At 37.8% G+C, this 19,695-nt stretch overlaps 1 protein-coding gene and 1 pseudogene across 2 annotated transcripts in view; one reads left to right on the forward strand and one right to left on the reverse strand.

The window, feature by feature from the left end:
* The window catches only part of NEMF (nuclear export mediator factor), a 79,979-nt gene that overhangs the window by 12,742 nt on the left and 47,542 nt on the right, over positions 1-19,695 (forward strand). The window lies entirely within an intron of this gene.
* Positions 17,223-18,072, reverse strand: LOC119532477 (annotated as a pseudogene).

A 19,695-nucleotide genomic window follows, 5' to 3' on the forward strand; every position in this document is an offset into this window, starting at 1 on the left:
TTGATCACCACAATTCATTTTTTTTTTCAATTTTAAAATATTTTCGTTACTCCAGAAAAGAAATAAAGACAAAAAAAGAAAACTCAAATCCTCCCATACCCCTAAGCCTCCCCCATTATTGACCCATAGTATTGGCTTAGTACATTTGTAACTGTTGATGAAACAATGTTAAAACACTACTAACTGTAGTTCATAGTTTGCAGTAGGTATATTTTTTTCCTATATACCCCTATATTATTAACTTCTAGTTATATTGTCATACATTTGTTCTAGTTCATGAAAGAGATTTCTAATATTTGTACAGTTGATCACAGATATTGTCCACCACAAGATTTACTGTTTTATACATTCCCACTTTTTAACCTCTAACTTTCCTTCTGGTGACATACGTGACTCTGAGCTTCTCCTTTCCACCACATTCATACACCATTCAGCACTGTTAGTTATTCTCACAGTAGTGTGCTACCATTCACCTCTGTCCATTTCCAAACATTCTGCTGATAATCAGCAACTGCTCCCTGTTCTTTAGCCTCACACTATATCCTGGTGACTTATATTTCATGTCTGTGAGTTTACATATTATAATTAGTTCTTGTCAGTGAGACTAAACAATATTTGCCCTTTTGTGTCTGACTGATTTCACTGAATATAATGCCCTCAAGGTTTCTTCATCAACCTGTTTTTTTTTTTTTAAGATGGTTTGGTTCACCTACTATACATTCCATCCTACGTAAATAATCATTGGTTCCCTGTATAGTCACGTATTTATGTGTTCACCACCATCACCACTATCTATATACGGACATCTCCATTTCTTCCACCAAGAAGGAGGAAGAATCAAAGAAGGTAGAGGGACAAAAGAAAAAGAAAGAAAAAAAACGGCAGCTAAAAAGCAACAAAAGGAAATGTAGAATTAAACTAAAGTAGAATAAAAGAGTCAGGTAACATCACCAATGCCAAGAGTCCCATACCCCTCCCTTACGTCCATCTTTCATAGGCATTTAGCTTTGGTATATTGCCTTTGTTACATTAAAGGAAGCATGATACAATGTTTCTGTTAACTATACTCTCTAGTTTGCATTGATTGTATTTTTTTCCCCTGATACCACCTTATTTTTTAACACCTTTCAAGGTTGACATTCATTTATTCTCCTTCATTTAAAAACATATCTGTATATTTTATCATAATTGTTGAGTACTCTAGGTTTTAGTGAGTTATGCAGTCCCAGTCTTTATCTTTCCTCTTTCCTTCTGGTGTCCCACATGCTCCTCACCTTCGTCTTTCAGCCATACTCACAGTTATCTTTGTTCAGTGTACTTACATTATTGTGCTACTGTCACCCAAAATTGTGTTCCAAACCTCTCACTCCTGTCTTTTCATATTTGTCTGTAGTCCTTCCTTTAGTATTTCCTGTAGCACAGGTATCTTGTTCACAAACTCTCTTGTTGTCTGTTTGTCAGAGAATATTTTAAGCTCTCCCTCATATTTGAAGGACAGTTTTGCAAGATATAGGATTCTTGGCGGTTTTCTCTTTCAGTATCTTAAGTATATCACCCCACTTCCTTCTTGCCTCCATGGTTTCTACTGAGAAATCCGCACATAGTCTTATCAAGCTTCCTTCGTATATGATGGATTGCTTTTCTCTTGCTGCTTTCAAGATTCTCTCTTTGTCTTTGATGCTTAATAATATGATTATTAAGTGTCTTGGTGTAGGTCTGTTCAGATCTATTCTGTTTGAGGTATGCTGTGCTTCTTTGATCTGTAATTTTATGTCTTTCATAAGAGATGTGAAATTTTCGTTGATTATTTCCTCTGTTATTCCTTCTGCCCCTTTTCCCTTCTCTTTTCCTTCTGGGACACCCATGACAAGTGTTTTCATGTACTTCATGTTGTCGTTCAATTCCCTGAGACGTTGCTCATGTTTTTCTATTCTTTTCCCTGTCTATTCTTTTATGTGTAGGATTTCAGATTTCTTGTTCTCCAGTTCCTGAATGTTTCTTCTGCCTCTTGAGATCTGCTGTTGTATGTCTCCATTGTGTTTTTCATCTCTTGTGTTGTGCCTTTCATTTCCATAGATTCTGCCAGTTGTTTTTTCAAACTTTCGATTTCTACCTTATGTCCACCCAATGTTTTCTTTATATCCTTCATCTCTTTTACCATCTCTTCCCTGAACTCATTGATTTGGTTTTTGATTTGATTTAGCATATTTCTTTGAAAATCTTTAATTGATTGTTTCATTGAAGTGAAACAATATCTTAACTGTATCTTAATTGAAGTATAAGTTTATTCCTTTGACTGGGCCATATCTTCATTTTTCCTAGTGTAGGTTGTAGTTTTGTATTGTCTAGGCATCTTGTTTCCTTGGTTACCCCATTCATATTTTTCCAGACCAGAATGGGTTCAGATCTCAGAATGGGGTTATATTCAGTGGCAAGTTTCCCTGAGGGTAGGTCTTAGAAGATTGGCAGACTTTCCTTTGAGGTCTGTAGCCGCTGTGATTTTCCTAACCTGCCCGGCAGGTAGTGCCTGTCAGCCTTTGGCTTTTGACTGTTGTAAGGAGGTGTGGCCCCTTTAGTTTCTTTTTTAGCTGCTTTTCCCCTGGCCCTGGGATCTGAGTTCTGAAGGGAGGGCTGGCCCTATAGCTGGGCCCCACCTCCTTCCTCTTAGGGAGGATATACCCCCTAGGGCGTTATCTTCTGCAGCATTTGAATAGCTCCTTTGTCTCTCTGACTCTGTTATCTCCACCCCTTTTTGGGTCAAAGCTTTGAACTGAAAATAGCTGAGGCTCTGTCCACTGAGCCACTCAGGTAGAGACAGAGAAAAAGGGAAAGAAAACCCCTTTTCAGAGCCAGTCCATGGTGCCCCAGTTTCGCCCATTGGCCAGAGAGAGCATGCTGGTTTTCTGGGCTCCCTTTCCTGGGACACAGGAGTTTTTTGGCTCTTTAAGGTCAGTCGTCACTAAAAGCCTGTGTCTGCTTGTTAGGGGTTTGTCTAGGTTTGTAGCTTGTATTTAACAGTCCACATTTGTTAATTAAAACTCCAGTTGGAGCTGGGCTGAGCTATATTTGCTTACTTTGGGACTGCTGGTTTCTCCCACAGCCAGGTTTTGCAGCTCACCCTGCTGTGGGGGGAGGGGGCTCCCAGCACTGTTCCACAGTTTTTATTTACAGATTTTGTGCTGCATTCTCAGCCATTCCACCCAGTCCAGATTGGTGTACAGTGTGTGGACAGTCACTGTCCCCCAGCAGTTATTCTAGGGTATTTACTATCTGTTCCTGGTGGTTTATTAGTGCTCCAAGGGACTAACTAAATTCCACTCCTCTCTATGCCTCCATCTTGCCCCTCCTTAGTGTTTGATTTTTTTAATGTGTCTTTGGATTCAATTTGCAAGTACTTTATTGAGAATTTTTGCATCTGTATTCATGAGGGAAATTGGCCTGTAGTTTTCCTTTCTTGTAGCATCTTTACTTGGTTTTGGTATTAGAGTGATTTTCTTAATGATTCTTAATTTTAAATTAGTTTAGTTTATCAATCGTTTTCTTTATACTTTGTGTTTTTTGTATCCTGTTTACAAAATCTTTTCCTTCTCCAAGGTCATGAAGACAGTTAACAATTTTGTCTTTTAGAAGTCTTTTTATTTACCTTTCATATTTAGATCCACAGTCTACCTGGAATTGATTTTTTTTTTAAATTTGTAAACATTTTATGGGCAATAATGGTATACAGTCTAAATACAGAAAAGGAAAATTATACTAATTTACATTAAAAGTCAATCTTTTTACAAATAGAATAGCCATATTTTCTTGCCATATAGAAATTCATATCTAATATATTACTTATAAGCTACATATTAGATTGAACCATATGAAACCACCATTTTTATAAGCTAGAAATGGTTGAGTATCAGTAATTTTATATAGTTCAATCTAATATTTAATTGAAACTAAAGATAGTGGTCTCTAAGAACTGAGCTAATACACATATGTAAATTTATGCTCTAATACTTCAAAACAAGTTAAAAATCTTGGTAAATATAAATTTGAGTCATTTCCACAGCAACTCACAATTGTAGAAGCTCACAATATAGTGTTCTAAGTGTATGATGATATTCAACTGTTACTGTAGGGCAAGTGATTGAGGTTCCTGCGTGAGTTACTTTAACCTAGAAACTGTAATGGATCTGAGGTTTTAAACTTCTTGCAAGGTTCTGTGCCATAGTTATTGAACACACACACACACACACACACACACATACACATACATACACACACACTAACAGAAGAACACAAGACTCCTGTGTCAGAGAAACAGGCCATTTATTATAGCAAAACAGCAGCCAGAGCAGTACCTTGCATTGGTTTCCTACACCTCAGTCCCCACACAGTGACATAGTGAGGGCCAGATGTTACTTGTACATGTAGTGGTATATACCACAAGAGAGGAATTCCAAAATTAGGAGACTGTTCTTTTATCAGAGCTGGTGGTGACCAGCCCATTCTCTTCTCCAGAGAAAGAGAGTACTCATTATCTTGGAATATAAACAAATATATCCAGGAAAGAGAAAGAGAGGGCTTTATTGTTGCTTCTACTATGGGATGTCTCTAGAGAGGTACATCTCTAAATCTTTCTGAAAGGATACTCTGTTTCTAGTTTCTAAGGCATGTTTGCTGTTCAGACATCTCCTTTGTTCAGAATACTCAGGCCATGAAAAAACATGGAAAATCCATGAAGAATTGTCTTCCAGTAGTTACTCCATATTTTATTTGTTTATGGGGTAGGGGCATTGGATGCTATACTGTAGCCAGGAAAGAAGAGGATCTAATTGGAATTTCTGAAAAGTTGGGTTAACATCCCACAGCGCTGTTCTTATACAGAAGCAGTGGGCTGATTCAGAAAGGTCATAATTAAGCTAATTAGACTTAGAATTCAGCTTCTTCATCCTTATTCTTATTGTCACCATTATCATTGTCGTCATTTTCCTCCTCTCTGTTTCTTTCCCCTACTCTATATAAAACATTTTAGGTATTAAATTATTTTAAAAGTTCTTTGGTATTGTTTATACAAGAAACCAATGTTTCTGATTCTTTTAGAGGATTTATAAATCATTGTAAATCAATTCCTTCCTTTCCTTTCCTGTCCTTTCTTCCTTTCTTCCTTTCTTAACTTTTCTGCTTCCTTGTTTGTAAATCAGGTAGCTAGTTATTGAACAAAGACTTCTGAAGCCTTAAGTGTAAGCATCTTCTCAGTAATACTGGTTGTTCCTGTTTGCTAAGGCTGCCAGAACGCAAAACACCAGAAATGGATTGGCTTTTATAAAAGGGAGTTTATTTGGTTTCACAGTTGCAGTCTTAAGGCCATAAGGTGTCCAAGGTAATGCATCAGCAGTCAGGTACCTTCACTGGAGGATGGCCAATGCATCCAGAAAACCTCTATTAGCTGGGAAGGCACATGGCTGATGTCTGCTCCAAAGTTCTGGCTTTAAAATGGCTTTCTCCCAGGATGCTCCTCTCTAGGCTGTAGTTCCTCAAAAATGTCACTCTTAGTTGCTCTTGGGGCATTTGTCCTCTCTTAGCTTCTCTGGAGCAAGAGTCTGCTTTCAACGGCTGTTTTCAAACTGTCTCTCATCTGCAGCTCCTCTCTCAGCTGCCGGGCATTCTTCAAAGTGTCCCTCTTGGCTGTAGCTCCTCTTCAAAATGTCACTCTCAGCTGCACTGAGTTCCTTCTGTTTGTCAGCTCAAATGGGTGGGGCCATGCCTCCATAGAAATTATCTCATCAGAGTTATCACCTACAGTTGGGTGGGGTGCATTTCCATGCAAACAACCTAATCCAAATGTTCCAACTTAATCCCCACTAATGTGTCTGCCCCACAAGATTGCATCAAAGAATATGGCTTTCTGGGGGACATAATACATTCAAACTGGCACACTGGTCATCCCAGGAGAGCCTTTTGTAATGATCTGGATGTGGAACAGAGGCAGTGAGACTATCAGGTTATCCCTATGCTTCTCTTTATCTGCCCTTCTCTTTACCAGTGATTTCTTTGACCATCTTTCTGCTCTACCTGCTGTTCACCTGGAATTGATTTTTGTATATGATGTGAGATAGGGATTTTTTAAGTTGTATGATACTTTTTTTTTGAAAAATTTTTTAACTTTATTTTGAAATAATTATAGATTCATAGGAAGTTGCAAAGGTAGTGTAGAGAGAGCCTGTGTATCCTTCACCCAGTTTCCCCCAATTGTTACATCTTATATAATTATAGTACAATATCAAAACCAGGAAATTGACATTGGTACAGTGTGTACAAATGGTTCTATGCATTTTATCATATATGCAGGTTCATGTAACCATCGCTGCCATCAAGATAAAGAGCTATTCCCCTATCAGGACAATCCTCCTTGTGATACTCTCCCTCCCACCATTCCTTACCCTTGGCAACTAGTGATCTGTTTTTCATTTTCTATGATTTTGCCATTAGAAATTGGATCTTCAACAAAGAAGGCAGTCTCAGAACATTGGTGGAAAGATTGCCCCAGATACTCTTAACCAGGAGTGGATAAACTATGTTCTGTCCCCTTTTTGTAAGATCTGCAAGCTAAGAATGATTTTTACATCTTTAAAGGATTTTTTTTTTTTTAAAGAAGAATATGTGACAGAGACTATGCATGGCCCACAAAGTCTGAAATGTTTACTCTCTGGCCCTTTAGAGAAGATGTTTGCCAGACCCCTGCTCTTAAATATTGATACCGCAAGTAATAGACTCATACTATCTGAGCTGACATTGCTTACTTACACAGATGCAGGACTGTACCAGGGGACTGTGTTAGGATTTGTAAGATTCTTTTAGTCTGGAAGCGTACATCTTCATGAAACCATACTGCTAACCTATGATCTAACACACTGAGACATTGCTTACTCACACAGATGCAAGACTGTACCAGGGAACTGTGTTAGGATTTATAAGATTCTTTTAGTCTAGAAGCATACTTCTTCGTGAAACCATACTGCTAACCTATGATCTCACACACTAAGATTTAACTACATAGGCCTGTATGAGGGCTCCCTAATTGTGTGTATTTTTTTGGAATATTTTCATATTATTTTTAGGATGGGTATTTTACAAACATTATATAATGAAGCCCTTTCTCTGGCCTTTCATTTAGTAGATTATACTTTTGCAAACTGAAGTGAAAGATCCACTAAATGATATGTCATTCTCACTGCCCCTTAGAATTTAGGAAGAAATACTTTTTATTGAATCTCTTTACTATTAAATGTCAAGGTATGTATTTATATAGAGTCCATAATAATTTTTCCTCCTTTTTATCAGATACAATTAGACAAATTGATTGTGCAACCAGGGTCATATTTGAGAATAAATCTCATTTAATTAGGTGTAATAAGCCCATCATTAAGGAAAAAGGGTTGTATTTCATATGTAGAACCACTGTCCACAGAGCCCTCCTGAGAGACTGACCTGGTACCTATTGCATGGCATATAGGATCCCAGCCTTACAGATAGTAAGGAAGGTGCTTTAGTTTCCTCGATGCTAAAGTAGATACCATGCAGTGGGTTGGCTTACACATTGGGAATTTATGGGCTCATGGTTTTGATGCTAGGAGAAGTCCTAAATCAGGCATCATCAAGGTGATGCTTTCTTTCTGAAGACTGGCATTCTGGGGCTGGCTGCTCGTGATTCCTGGCTCTTGGCTCATCTGTCACATAGCAGTGCACATAGGGGCTTCTTCTGGTCTCTGTGTTCTCTTCCGGGATCTGTTAACCTTCTGCTTTCTGCTTTCTGTGGCTATCTGTCTGAGTTTCATTTTGCTTATAAAGGACTCCAATAATAAGATTAAGATCCATCCTGATTGAGTTGGGCCACACCTAAAGTGAAGGTCATTAACAGGTCTTACTTAGAATGGGTTCACACCCACAGGAATGGATTAAATTTAAGAATATGTTTTTTCTGAGGTACATAGCTCCAGACGATCACCACAGGTCACTTCCTACAGATTTGGGGGACTTTAAGAGGAGAGGAATTTATCCACTTTATAGGTACCACAGACAAAATCAGTAGTGTTAAGTTTCTTTGGTTTGGTTTCGTAGCCTTGGCATTAAGAGCAAACGAGTAATAAGAAACCATCTGGAATAATAGAGATTTTTGAAATAAAATCTTAAATTCTTTATGAATTATCCAGGTAGTAGTAATTTTTTAATGCAATTTTATTAAGATGTATTCACATACCATAAAATACATCTGAAATATATAATCACTGGCTCATAATATCATCACATGGTTGTGCATACATCCCCATGATCAAATTTAGAACATTTTCATTACTCTAGAGAAGAAATAAAAATAAAAAAGAAAACTCTTATCCTCCCATACTCTTTATCCTCCCTTATTTTTGGCCCATAGTATTGGTGTGGTATATTTGTTACTGTTGATGAAAGGGTATTAAAGTATTACTGTTAACCATAGTCCATAGTTTACAGTATGTATATTTTTTCCCCAGATACCCCTCTATTATTAACTCCTTGTAATAGTGTTGTACATTTGCTCTCATTCATGAAAGAACTTTTTATATTTGTACAGTTAATGTCAGACATTGTCCACCACAAGATTCACTGTTCTACATTCCCATGTTTTAGCCTCCAGCTTTTCTCCTGGTGACATACATGACTCTAAACTTCCCCTTTCTACCACACACACACAACATTCAGCACTGTTGATTATTCTCACAATAATGTACTCAGGTAGCAGTAATTTTTATAGCCTTAGTAATTGCTTAATATCATATGGCTCTAGATTTGCTGACCATTGCGCAAGGAGGTTTATATAAGTTGATAAACATTTCTTGCTGTATATAAGTAAATAATCACCCCACCCCCCAAAATGAGATTACCTTTTGTGTGTGAGATTAAGAATAATTTTTAGAGATAGTGATCATATGAGAAGAGTTAAAAATTATCCAAAATTTGAAAGAGACAAAACAGATAAAATGTCGTTTTAGTATTCTGGGTGTTATCTAGCTCCCTCATGGGGATTATCTGATTCTCTGGGGTTATGTACCTTTGAACAACTTGCTATTTAATATTGATTAAACTTTTTTACAAACCTATAAGGGTAGACTTTAACTTATAGAAAACTGATAACAATGCAACTGATGTTTGCCTCATAGGAATGAAAATGAATTTTATCTAGTAGAGTTGCAAATTATTTCTGTCCAGAGAAAAGATAGCTTTTTTTTTTCAGCCAGTGTATGTGCTTCACTCACTCCATTTCTCTTAGAACCAAATTTATCATTTAGCTGGTTCCCTCATTAATTAACTAAATAAATTTTGACAGAAGAATAGTATATTGTCTTTTGAAGAACACTGTTTTTATTGAAATAAGTGTCAGTCATATTGTTGCTGCTTTGAACATCATTTGGCTCCTTTATCCAGATGCTTTTTAAGATTTTTCTTTCAGTCGTTTTTCTTTGATGTGCCTAAAGGAAGTTTCTTTGTATTTGTTCTAGTGGGGTTCATAGTGCATCTGGAGTCTGTGGCTTGGTGCTTTTCATCAGTTTTGAGAAATTTGGCCATACTTTCTTTTGACCTATATTCCAATTCACTAATTTTGCTATCTGGAATTGTTTGGAATTGTTCTGTTTGGCTCCTCTAAGAGTGCTTTCATTGTCTGTTGTTTTACTTGGTCGTAATTATATTGTCTTCTCTTCTCACATGCTTGGTTATTTTATTGTGTTTCAGACATTAAGTATGAAAAATTATACAAATGCTGTGAGACATGAAATGCTGTCATCTTCCTCTAGAGAGGGTAATCAGATAACTGTTTGCTTCTGGTAGGTAGCTAAGGGCTCAAATAATCCCAGATTACCTTACTCCAGTCAGGAATTGAATTGACTAGAAGGTGGGCCTGGAAGGCTGGTATATTTTAATTTCACCTCTTGCCCCAGGGTGCAGCCTTTTGGAGTCACTATCCAAACCTGAGTTTACAGGGACTTCCTCTCCTCTTTAGCTGGTCTTTAAACTCCAATTTTTATTCCCTTTAGTCCTTTGAGTCTATCAGAATTTATGCTCAACTTCTCAACATCTCAGTTCCTTCTCTATGAGAGATATGATCCTAAGGAAAAAGTATCCCAAGTGTGGGGCTCTCTTTGAGTTTTCTTCTCCTCCTAAATTTTTGCTCTGTAAATTTTTACTACCTTGCTAGCATTTTTTATTTCTTCAAAGACATACTTTATGTATTCCATCCAGTTTTTCTATTTCTCCTCAAGAGAGTTATTGAATTATCTAGATTCATTATTAGAAATGAAACTCTCATTCAGTTCCTTTTGTACTGCACATGCTTTTCTAATTTAAACATGTTTGAACTTAAACATGTTTATACAAATAGTACATAGTATATGAAGTAGAGAAGTACATGGAATTAAAATTGAAGGTCTTATCACTCCTATTCTGAGCCCATTCCTCCTCTAGGGGTGACAGTGTTATCTTGGTGCCCTGTTAAACCTTTTTTTTCTGAGTGTATGCTTCTGTATTCAGAAAAAAAATAGATTTTCATTTGGGTGAAATAGATCTCCTGAATTGAACTCATTTCAGTCAGTATGCTTAGATTCATAATTTAAGCTTATATACTAAGTATGAGACTTTCCTTTTTTTTTCTATTTAAACTTAGCACTTAATGATATGTAAAAAATTTTCCATAGCATAAATTTGTGTAATATTCGTTATTTTTTAAAATTTTAAGTAGCCATTTTTGTTTTTCTTTTGTTTTGTGGAATATCTTTAGATGTATCAAAAAGTTGCTAAGATAGCACAGAAAATTTCTATATACCTTTCACCCAGTTTCCCCTAATGTTAATGTCTTTCATAACTACAGTATATTTGTCAAAACTACGAAAATAACATTGGGTACATTGCTATTTACTAAACTACAGACTTTATTTGGATTTCACCAGTTTTTCCACTTAGCCCTTTTCCTATTCCAGGATCCATTCCAGATAGTACATTTCATTTAGGGCCTTTCCATTTTGATGGCTCTGAGCGGCAGGCATAATATTGTCTAGATTCTAGAGGTCTAGTTGTAGTGATGAGTTTGGAGTAGGTGTAAAGGAGTTATATATGAGAATTATATGCTTGGGAATTTTCATTAGCATTGTGGTATGTGTGAGAGGCAGGAGTGTCAATGCCCAAATGGTTTGTTTTTTTTTCCTCTGCAACTTTATTGAGATATAGTCACATACCATACAGTCATCCAAAGTGTACAGTCAGTTCACAATATCATCATATAGTTGTGCATTCAATTTTTGAACATTTTCATTACTCCAAAAATAAATAAATATAAAAGTATAAAAGAACACCCAAAACATCCCATCCTCCTTATTATTCATTTAATTTTTTTTTAATTCAAAAAGGATTTATTCCTGATAATGCATTCTAAGTTCCACATATTATTTGGGAGAAGATAAAGATTTTTAGTTACATTACTTTTTTTAAAAAATATAAACCATTTATTTTACATTTTTCACAGGGTTCACATTGGTGGTAACATACAGTATTTCTATTTTTGTGCCTGGCTTATTTTGCTCAGCATTATGTCTTCAGGGTTCATCCATGTTGTCATGTTTCACGACATCGTTCCTTCTTACTACCATGTAGTATTCCATCATGTGTATATACCACATTTTGTTTATCCATTAATCTGTTGAAGGACATTTGGGTTGTTTCCATCTCTTGGCAATTGTGAATAATACTGCTATGAATATTGGCTTCCAGGTGTCTGTTCGTGACACTGCTTTCCTGTCTTCTGGGTATGTACCGAGAAGTGCAATTGCTGGATTGAAGGGTAACTCTCTATTTAGTTTTCTAAGGGACCGTCAGACTGTCTTCCAGAGTGGTTGTATCATTATACAGTCCCACCAACAATGAATAAGAGCTCCAATTTCTCCACATCCTCTCCAGCATTTGTAGTTTCCTATTTGTTTAATGGCAGCTATTCTAATTGGTGTGAGATGATATCTTGTTGTGGTCTTAATTTGCATCTCTCTAATAGCTAGTGAAGCTGAACATTTTTTCATGTGTTTCTTGGCCATTTGTATTTCCCCTTCACCTGTCTCTTCATATCTTCTACCCACTTTATAATTGGGCTGTCTGTACTATTGTCATTGAGTTGTAGGATTTCTTTATATATGCAAAATATCAGTCTTTTGTCAGAGACTTGTTTTCCAAAAATTTTTTCCCATTGAGTTGGCTGCCTCTTCACCTTTTTGAAAAATTCCTTTGAGGTACAGAGCTTTTAATTTTGAGGAGTTCCCATTTATCTATTTTTTCTTTTGTTGCTTGTGCTTTGGGTGTAAGGTCTGGGAAGTGACCTCCTAATACAAGGTCTTGAAGATGTTTTCCTACATTATCTTCTAGGAGTTTTATGGTGCAGTCTCTTATATTGAGGTCTTTAATCCATTTTGAGTTAATTTTTGTGTAGGGTGTGAGGTAGGGGTCCTCTTTCCTTCTTTTGGATATGGATATCTAGCTCTCTCAGCTCCATTTGTTGAATAGACTGTTACGTCCCAGTTCAGTGGTTTTGGGGGCCTTATCAAAGATCAGTTGACCATAGATCTTGGGGTCTATCTCCAAATTCTCAATTTGATTCCATTGATCAATATGTCTATCTCTGTGCCAGTAACATGCTGTTTTGACTACTGTGGCTTTATAATAAGATTCAAAGTCAGAAGTGTTAAGTCCTCTCACTTCCGTTTTCATTTTTAGAATGTTTTTAGCAATTTGAGGCATCTTCCTCTTCCAAATAAATTTGATAACTAGCTTTTCCAAGTCTGCAAAGTAGGTTGTTGGAATTTTGATTGGGATTGCATTGAATCTGTAGATGTTTGGGTAGAATTGACGTCTTAATGACATTTAGCCTTCTTATCCATGAATAAGGAATGTTTTTCCATCTTTTTTGGTTCTCCTATTTCTTTTAGTAAAGTTATGTAGTTTTCTATGTATAGGTCTCTTACATCCTTGGTTAAGTTTATTCCTAGGTACTTGATTTTTTTAGTTGCTATTGAGAATGGTATCTTTTCCTTCAGTGTCTCTTCAGTTAGGTCATTTCTAGTGTATGGGAATATTACTGACTTCCATTACTTTTTTTGTCTATACACTGGATAGAGGAAGTATGAGCCACAAAGTTTTCACAATCACATGGTCACACCATATAAGCTATATATAGTTATATAGTCGTCTTCAAGGATCAGGGCTACTGGATTGCAGTTTAACAGCTTCAGGTGTTTCCTTCTAGCTTTTCAGAATAGTTCTTGAAGATTGCTCTTTTCCTTTCTGTATACCAGGGTTTGATCTTCTAGTCTTTATATTTGGAATTTTAATGGATTGTGTGTATAGAATTGATCAGAAAAGGCTTATTGCTACTCAAATTCATTTATGAAAGTAGGCTTAATAATTTTAACCAGAACGTTCTAGGAAGAAAGGCTATGGGGAAAGGAAGTTAAAATCAGAAGGTAGCTTATTGAATACATAAGAATGAAGCACAGCATTTCCCAAATAAGTTCCTTAGATGCCATTTCCATGGATAGTAGGAAAAATGAGTCTGCTAGTCAAAAAAGCTTGAGGAACCCTGGGAATAAAGTTAATTAAAAAAATCTTTTAAACTCTAGGACTTATCAGTGCCTTTTATATGATAATAGGATTTATAAATATCCCAGAGGGGGATATGTTTCATAATATTTTCCAGAACTTATTTGATCACAGATTCTTTTTTTTTCATCTTTTTTAAATTTTACATTTTCAAGATAATTAAAATATTGAAATGTCTAAGTAAATGGCTTTATAATTCATAAAAAGACTGAATGAGAACTGTAACCCAGTGTAACACGAATAGGAGTTGTCATGGATTTTCAAGCTCTTACTCAAGTAATTACTATGAAGTAATGATTTCTAAAAATGAAAAATAATCTGTGAAGAATAAATTATCACGGATCAGGGAAAGAGCCAAACAAGAGAAGGGTGATGGAAAAATTGCCCCTTACAAGGCTTATAAACACACATACTAATATCTACAGAGTGGTTTTATATTTACTCTACTTGTCCAGGTGTCTTGGGTCCTTTCTTTGAATATTTTTTTTTTTTTTTTTTTTTTTTCGGTATAAGAATAATTTATTGGCTCACAATTTCAGAGGTTAGAAGGCTTGCTTCCTCTTGGGGTTGGTAATCTCTGGCTGGCTGACAATCTTTGGGGTTCCTTGATTTTTCTGTCACATGGCAACTCATAGGGCAGTTTCTTTTCCTTTCTTTTCTGGGTTCCATAGACTTTTAGCTTTCGGCTGCTCCCCATGGCTGCTTCTTTTGTGCCCAGTTTCCTTTGTTTCTAAGGACTTCAGCCATACTAGATTAAGGCCCACCCTCATTCAGTCTGGGCAGAAACTATTGGAGGTAACAGTGAATGGTATGAGTGGCTTTAGCAAAGGTTCCCACATCTTCTCAGCTGTGATGAGAGGCCAGAACCAAGGATGCTACTTAAGATCTCTGGACTTCATCCTTATTTCTCAAAGTTATATTTCTAGAAACATGAGCTGGAAAATGCCTCCTCAAAGAAGAATATGGTAGTTTAGTGAGGTGTGGTCTTCTGTGCACAGAAAGCTCAAATCATTTAAGAAGTACCTGCAACAAGAGGATGGGGCCCAGATATGGAAAGGAAAACTTGGGGTGGAGTATAGCCCTTATTTTGGCCATTGTGCGAGGACTAGGGACAATGACAGATCCCAGGATCTCTGCTCACTTCATGTTCTCTTGTATCAGGAGGCCTGGGCACACTGATACCCTGGTCCAAAAGGTATACTGAGAATCAGGTCTAGCATAGAGTGGTATGTAGCTCACTCATTGACTATAGAAGGCTGAAGATCAACTGGAGGAATTTTCTGCATAAGAGTGAGCAGCTTTATTTAGTTTACATTGGGTCTCAGGTAGTAAAAAGGAGGAAGTCTTTAAAAGAGCATGACCATCTGTGGTCAGTTGATTTCTGATATTCTTCCTGAGATTTCCTCCTTCCATATCCCTCCACTTGGACACATAGTTAGTATTGTTATTGAGGACTGACTGTGTACAAGAAAATGTTTTATGTGTTAGGGCCACACCAATGAACAAAATAGAGTCCCTTCGCCCATGGAGGTTACATTCTAGTGGGGAGAAAGTAATGAACTCATCCATCTATCCATCCATCCATCCATGTATAAGATAATTTTCTTACTGATGAGTCCTTTGAAAAACATAAAATCGCGAAAGAATGTTGGAAGGTGTGACTTGTTTTGGAGGTATCTTCTTTAAGTTAGGCTGGTCTGAAAGGCCTCTTGGAAGAGATGAAATTTGAATTGAGTCATTGTTGTGCTACTATCTCCCAAAATTCTTTTCCAAACCTCTCACTCATGTCTTTTCCTTTCTGTCTGCTGTGCTTCCCTTAGTGTTGCCTGTAAAGCAGATATCTTGTTCACAAACTCTGTCATTGTCTGTTTGTCAGAAACTATTTTAAGCTCTTCCTCATATTTGAAGGACAGGTTTGCCAGATATAGGATTCTTGGTTGGTGCTTTTTCTCTTTCAGTATCTTAAATATATTACCCCACTTCCTTCTTGCCTCCATGGTTTCTATTGAGAAATCTGCACATAGTTTTATCAAGCTTCCTTTGTATGTGATGGATCACTTTTCTCTTGCTGCTTTCAGGATTCTCTCTTTGTCCTTGACATTTTATAATCTGATTATTAAGTTTCTTGGCGTAGGCCTGTTCAGATCTATTCTGTGTGGGGAATGCTGTGCTTCTTTGATCTGTAATTTTATGTCTTTCATTAAAGATGGGAAATTTTCATTGATTATTTCCTTTATTATTGCTTCTGCCCCTTTTCCCTTCTCTTCTCCTTCTGGGATACCAATGACACGTACATTACTGCATTTTGTTTTGTCCTTAAATTCCTGGAGACGTTGCTCATATTTTCCCATTCTTTTCTCTATCTGTTCTTTAGTGTGTAGGCTTTCAGGTGCCTTGTTCTCCAGTTCCTGAGTGTTTTCTTCTGCCTCTTGAGATCTGCTGTTGTATGTTTCCATTGTGACTTTCATCTCTTGTGTTGTGCCTTTCATTTCCATAGTTTCTGCCCATTGGTTTTTCAAACTTTCGATTTCTACCTTATGTATGCCCAGTGTTTTCATTATATGGTTCATCTCTTTTGCCATATCTTCCCTAAACTTTTTGAATTGATTTAGTATCAGTTGTTTAAATTCCTGTATCTCAGTTGAAGTGTAAGTTTGTTCCTTTGACTGGGCCATAACTTTGTTTTTCTTAGTGTAGGTTGTAGTTTTCTGTTATCTAGGCATGGTTTCCTTGGTTACCCCAGTCAGGTTTTTCCAGACCAGAACAGGCTCAGGTCTTAGAAGAAGGCAATAATATCACTTCTCTCTGAGGGTGTGTCTTAGAAGATTGGTGCACCCTGTGAGGCCTCAAATCACTTTGCTTTTCTGCCCAGCAGGTGCCGCCTGTCAGCCTGTAGATCCAGACCGGTGTAAGGAGGTGTGGCCTGTGACTGTTTTCCCCCAGGCTCTGGGGTCTGGTTCTGAATGGAGGGTGGGTAGTAGAGCTGGGCCCTATCCCTTTCCTCTTAGGGAAGATACCTCCCCTAGCGGGAGGTCGTTAGCATTTGAATAGACTCTGCCTGTGCTGTCTCCACCCTTGTCTGGGTCAGAGCACTGGGAACTGAAAATGGCTGAGGCTCTCTCCACTGAGCTGAAAAAGGGACAGAAAGCCCCCTTCAGGCCTAGTCCGTGACTACCCTCCAACTCTCCAAGGTCAGTCGTCACCCAAAGCTGCTGTCTGCTTATTGGGGATTCATAGCTTGTATTGAGCAGTCCATGCTTGTTAATTAAAACCCCAGTTGGAGGTCAGCTGAGCTATATTTGCTTGCTGGGAGAGTGCTGCTCTCTAGCACTGTGAGGCTTTGCAGTTCAGGCCATGGGGAGAGGGGGCTTCCAGCCTGGATCCGCAGTTTTTGCTTAACAGATTTTATGCTGCGATCTTGGGCATTCCTCCCAATTCAGGTTGGTGTATGATGAGTGGACAGTCACATTTGTCCCCCCTGCAGTTATTCCAGATTATTTACTTGTTGTTCCTGGTTGTTTATTAGTTGTTCCAGGGGGACAAACCAGCGTCCGCTGCTCTATATGCCACCATCTTCTTCCATCTCCCTGGATATATATTTTTAACTAGTAAAGTGATTGTAAATTAAAAGAAAAGACTACCTAAGTGACTACTATCCTCAAGCTTTGAACCAGTTGGGGTAATGTGGGAAGAGAAAAAGTTCAATGTGTAGTGCTATCCCTAAACCTATTATTACCGTGACTACAGCTTCACTGAGTCTTTCACAAATAAGAAAGGCAAACCATGAAAATAAAACAGGAGCTGTACTGTTAGCTAAATTAAGCAAGTCTGGTTTGGCTGGGCTACTTTCTGGCAGAGCAAAACCTCATCTGACTCTTCTCATGAAGGATAGGAAACTGGCTCCATAAGCCATCTGAAAGCTAATACAGGGATGTAAGTCTTTGTCATCACCATGACCAGAGGTGGAGCAACAAAGGGGATTAGTCCTGCCAGAGTTATGTATAGTGCTGGCTTTGGGCTGTCAGGCAGGTAAGTGATGGTGCTTGGTGACCTGGCTGCTTCTGCTGCTTCTTAAAGCAGCATGGAGAAGTATGATAGCATTGTTTCTTGCTCATATACAGTGGATATGATGAGAGGAGCCAAAGCCTTGGAAACAAAGGGGAAATGTTTTGCTGGAGAGATGTCTTGAAAGAAAGTGTTATCTATTCTCCTGGCTCCTAGTCCCATTGGGAAAGAGTACTTCAGCATCTGTGAAGAGGCTCGAGAAAATTTCTGGATGAAATGAAGCATACTGGACCCTATTGAAAGTCATGTTCAGGAAGATGCCAGGCAGTTCTGATTCATGTATTTTTATGGCAAGTGGAGGGAATGAACCAGAAGAAGCATGTTGTTGCCAGCGTCACACGAGGAGATAGAAACACAGATTCTTTTTTTCCACGATGCCGGGTCTACATTCCTCCCCGGGAGTCATATTCCACGTTGCCAGGGAGATTCACCTCCCTGGGTGTCTGATCCCACGTAGGGGGGAGGGCAGTGATTTCACCTTTCAAGTTGGCTTAGCCAGAGAGAGAGGGCCACATCTGACCAACAAAGAGGCATTCAGGAGGAGACTCTTAGGCACAAATACAGGGAGGCCTAGCTTCTCCTTTGCAGCAACCGTCTTCCCAAGGGTAAAATTTATGGTAGAGGGCTCAACCCATCAAACCACCAGTCCCCCATGTCTGCGGTCATGCCAGCAACCATGGAGGTGGGGCAGGCGAATACCCCTGCATTCTCCACAGGCTCCTCAAGGGGGCACTACATCTTTTTTTTTTTTTTTTCCTTGTTTGTCTTTTTTCTTTTCTTTTTTTTTTTTTTTAACTTTCCCTTCTTTTTTCAAATCAACTGTATGGAAAAAAAAGTTAAAAAGAAAACAAACATACAATAAAAAAAACATTTCAAAGAGACCATAGCAAGGGAGTAAGAAAAAGACAACTAACCTAAGATAACTGCTTAACTTCCAACATGTTCCTACTTTACCCCAAGAAAGTTACATAATATAGCAACATTTCAGTGAACTTGTTCCTACTACATCCATCAGAAATTAACAGACCATAGTCATTTCTGGGCATCCCCAGAACGTTAAATAGCTTATCTGTTCTTCTTGGATTATTGTTCCCCCTTCCTTAATTGCTCTCTACTGCTAGTTCCCCTACATTCTACATTATAAACCATTTGTTTTACATTTTTCAAAGTTCACATTAGTGGTAGCATATAATATTTCTCTTTTTGTGCCTGGCTTATTTCGCTCAGCATTATGTCTTCAAGGTTCATCCATGTTGTCATATGTTTCACCAGATCGTTCCTTCTTACTGCCGCGTAGTATTCCATCGTGTGTATATACCACATTTTATTTATCCATTCATCTGTTGAAGGACATTTGGGTTGTTTCCATCTCTTGGCAATTATGAATAATGCTGCTATGAACATTGGCGTGCAGATATCTGTTCGTGTCACTGCTTTCCGATCTTCCGGGTATATACCGAGAAGTGCAATCGCTGGATCGAATGGTAGCTCTATATCTAGTTTTCTAAGGAACTGCCAGACTGACTTCCAGAGTGGCTGAACCATTATACAGTCCCACCAACAATGAATAAGAGTTCCAATTTCTCCACATCCCCTCCAGCATTTGTAGTTTCCTGTTTGTTTAATGGCAGCCATTCTAACTGGTGTTAGATGGTATCTCATTGTGGTCTTAATTTGCATCTCTCTAATAGCTAGTGAAGCTGAACATTTTTTCATGTGTTTCTTGGCCATTTGTATTTCCTCTTCAGAGAACTGTCTTTTCATATCTTTTGCCTATTTTATAATTGGGCTGTCTGTACTATTGTCATTGAGTTGTAGGATTTCTTTGTATATGCAAGATATCAGTCTTTTGTCAGATACATGGTTTCCAAAAATTTTTTCCCATTGAGTTGGCTGCCTCTTTACCTTTTTGAGAAATTCCTTTGAGGTGCAGAAACTTCTAAGCTTGAGGAGTTCCCATTTATCTATTTTCTC

Source organism: Choloepus didactylus, chromosome 4 (assembly GCF_015220235.1).
Source record: "Choloepus didactylus isolate mChoDid1 chromosome 4, mChoDid1.pri, whole genome shotgun sequence".
Taxonomy (NCBI): domain Eukaryota; kingdom Metazoa; phylum Chordata; class Mammalia; order Pilosa; family Megalonychidae; genus Choloepus; species Choloepus didactylus.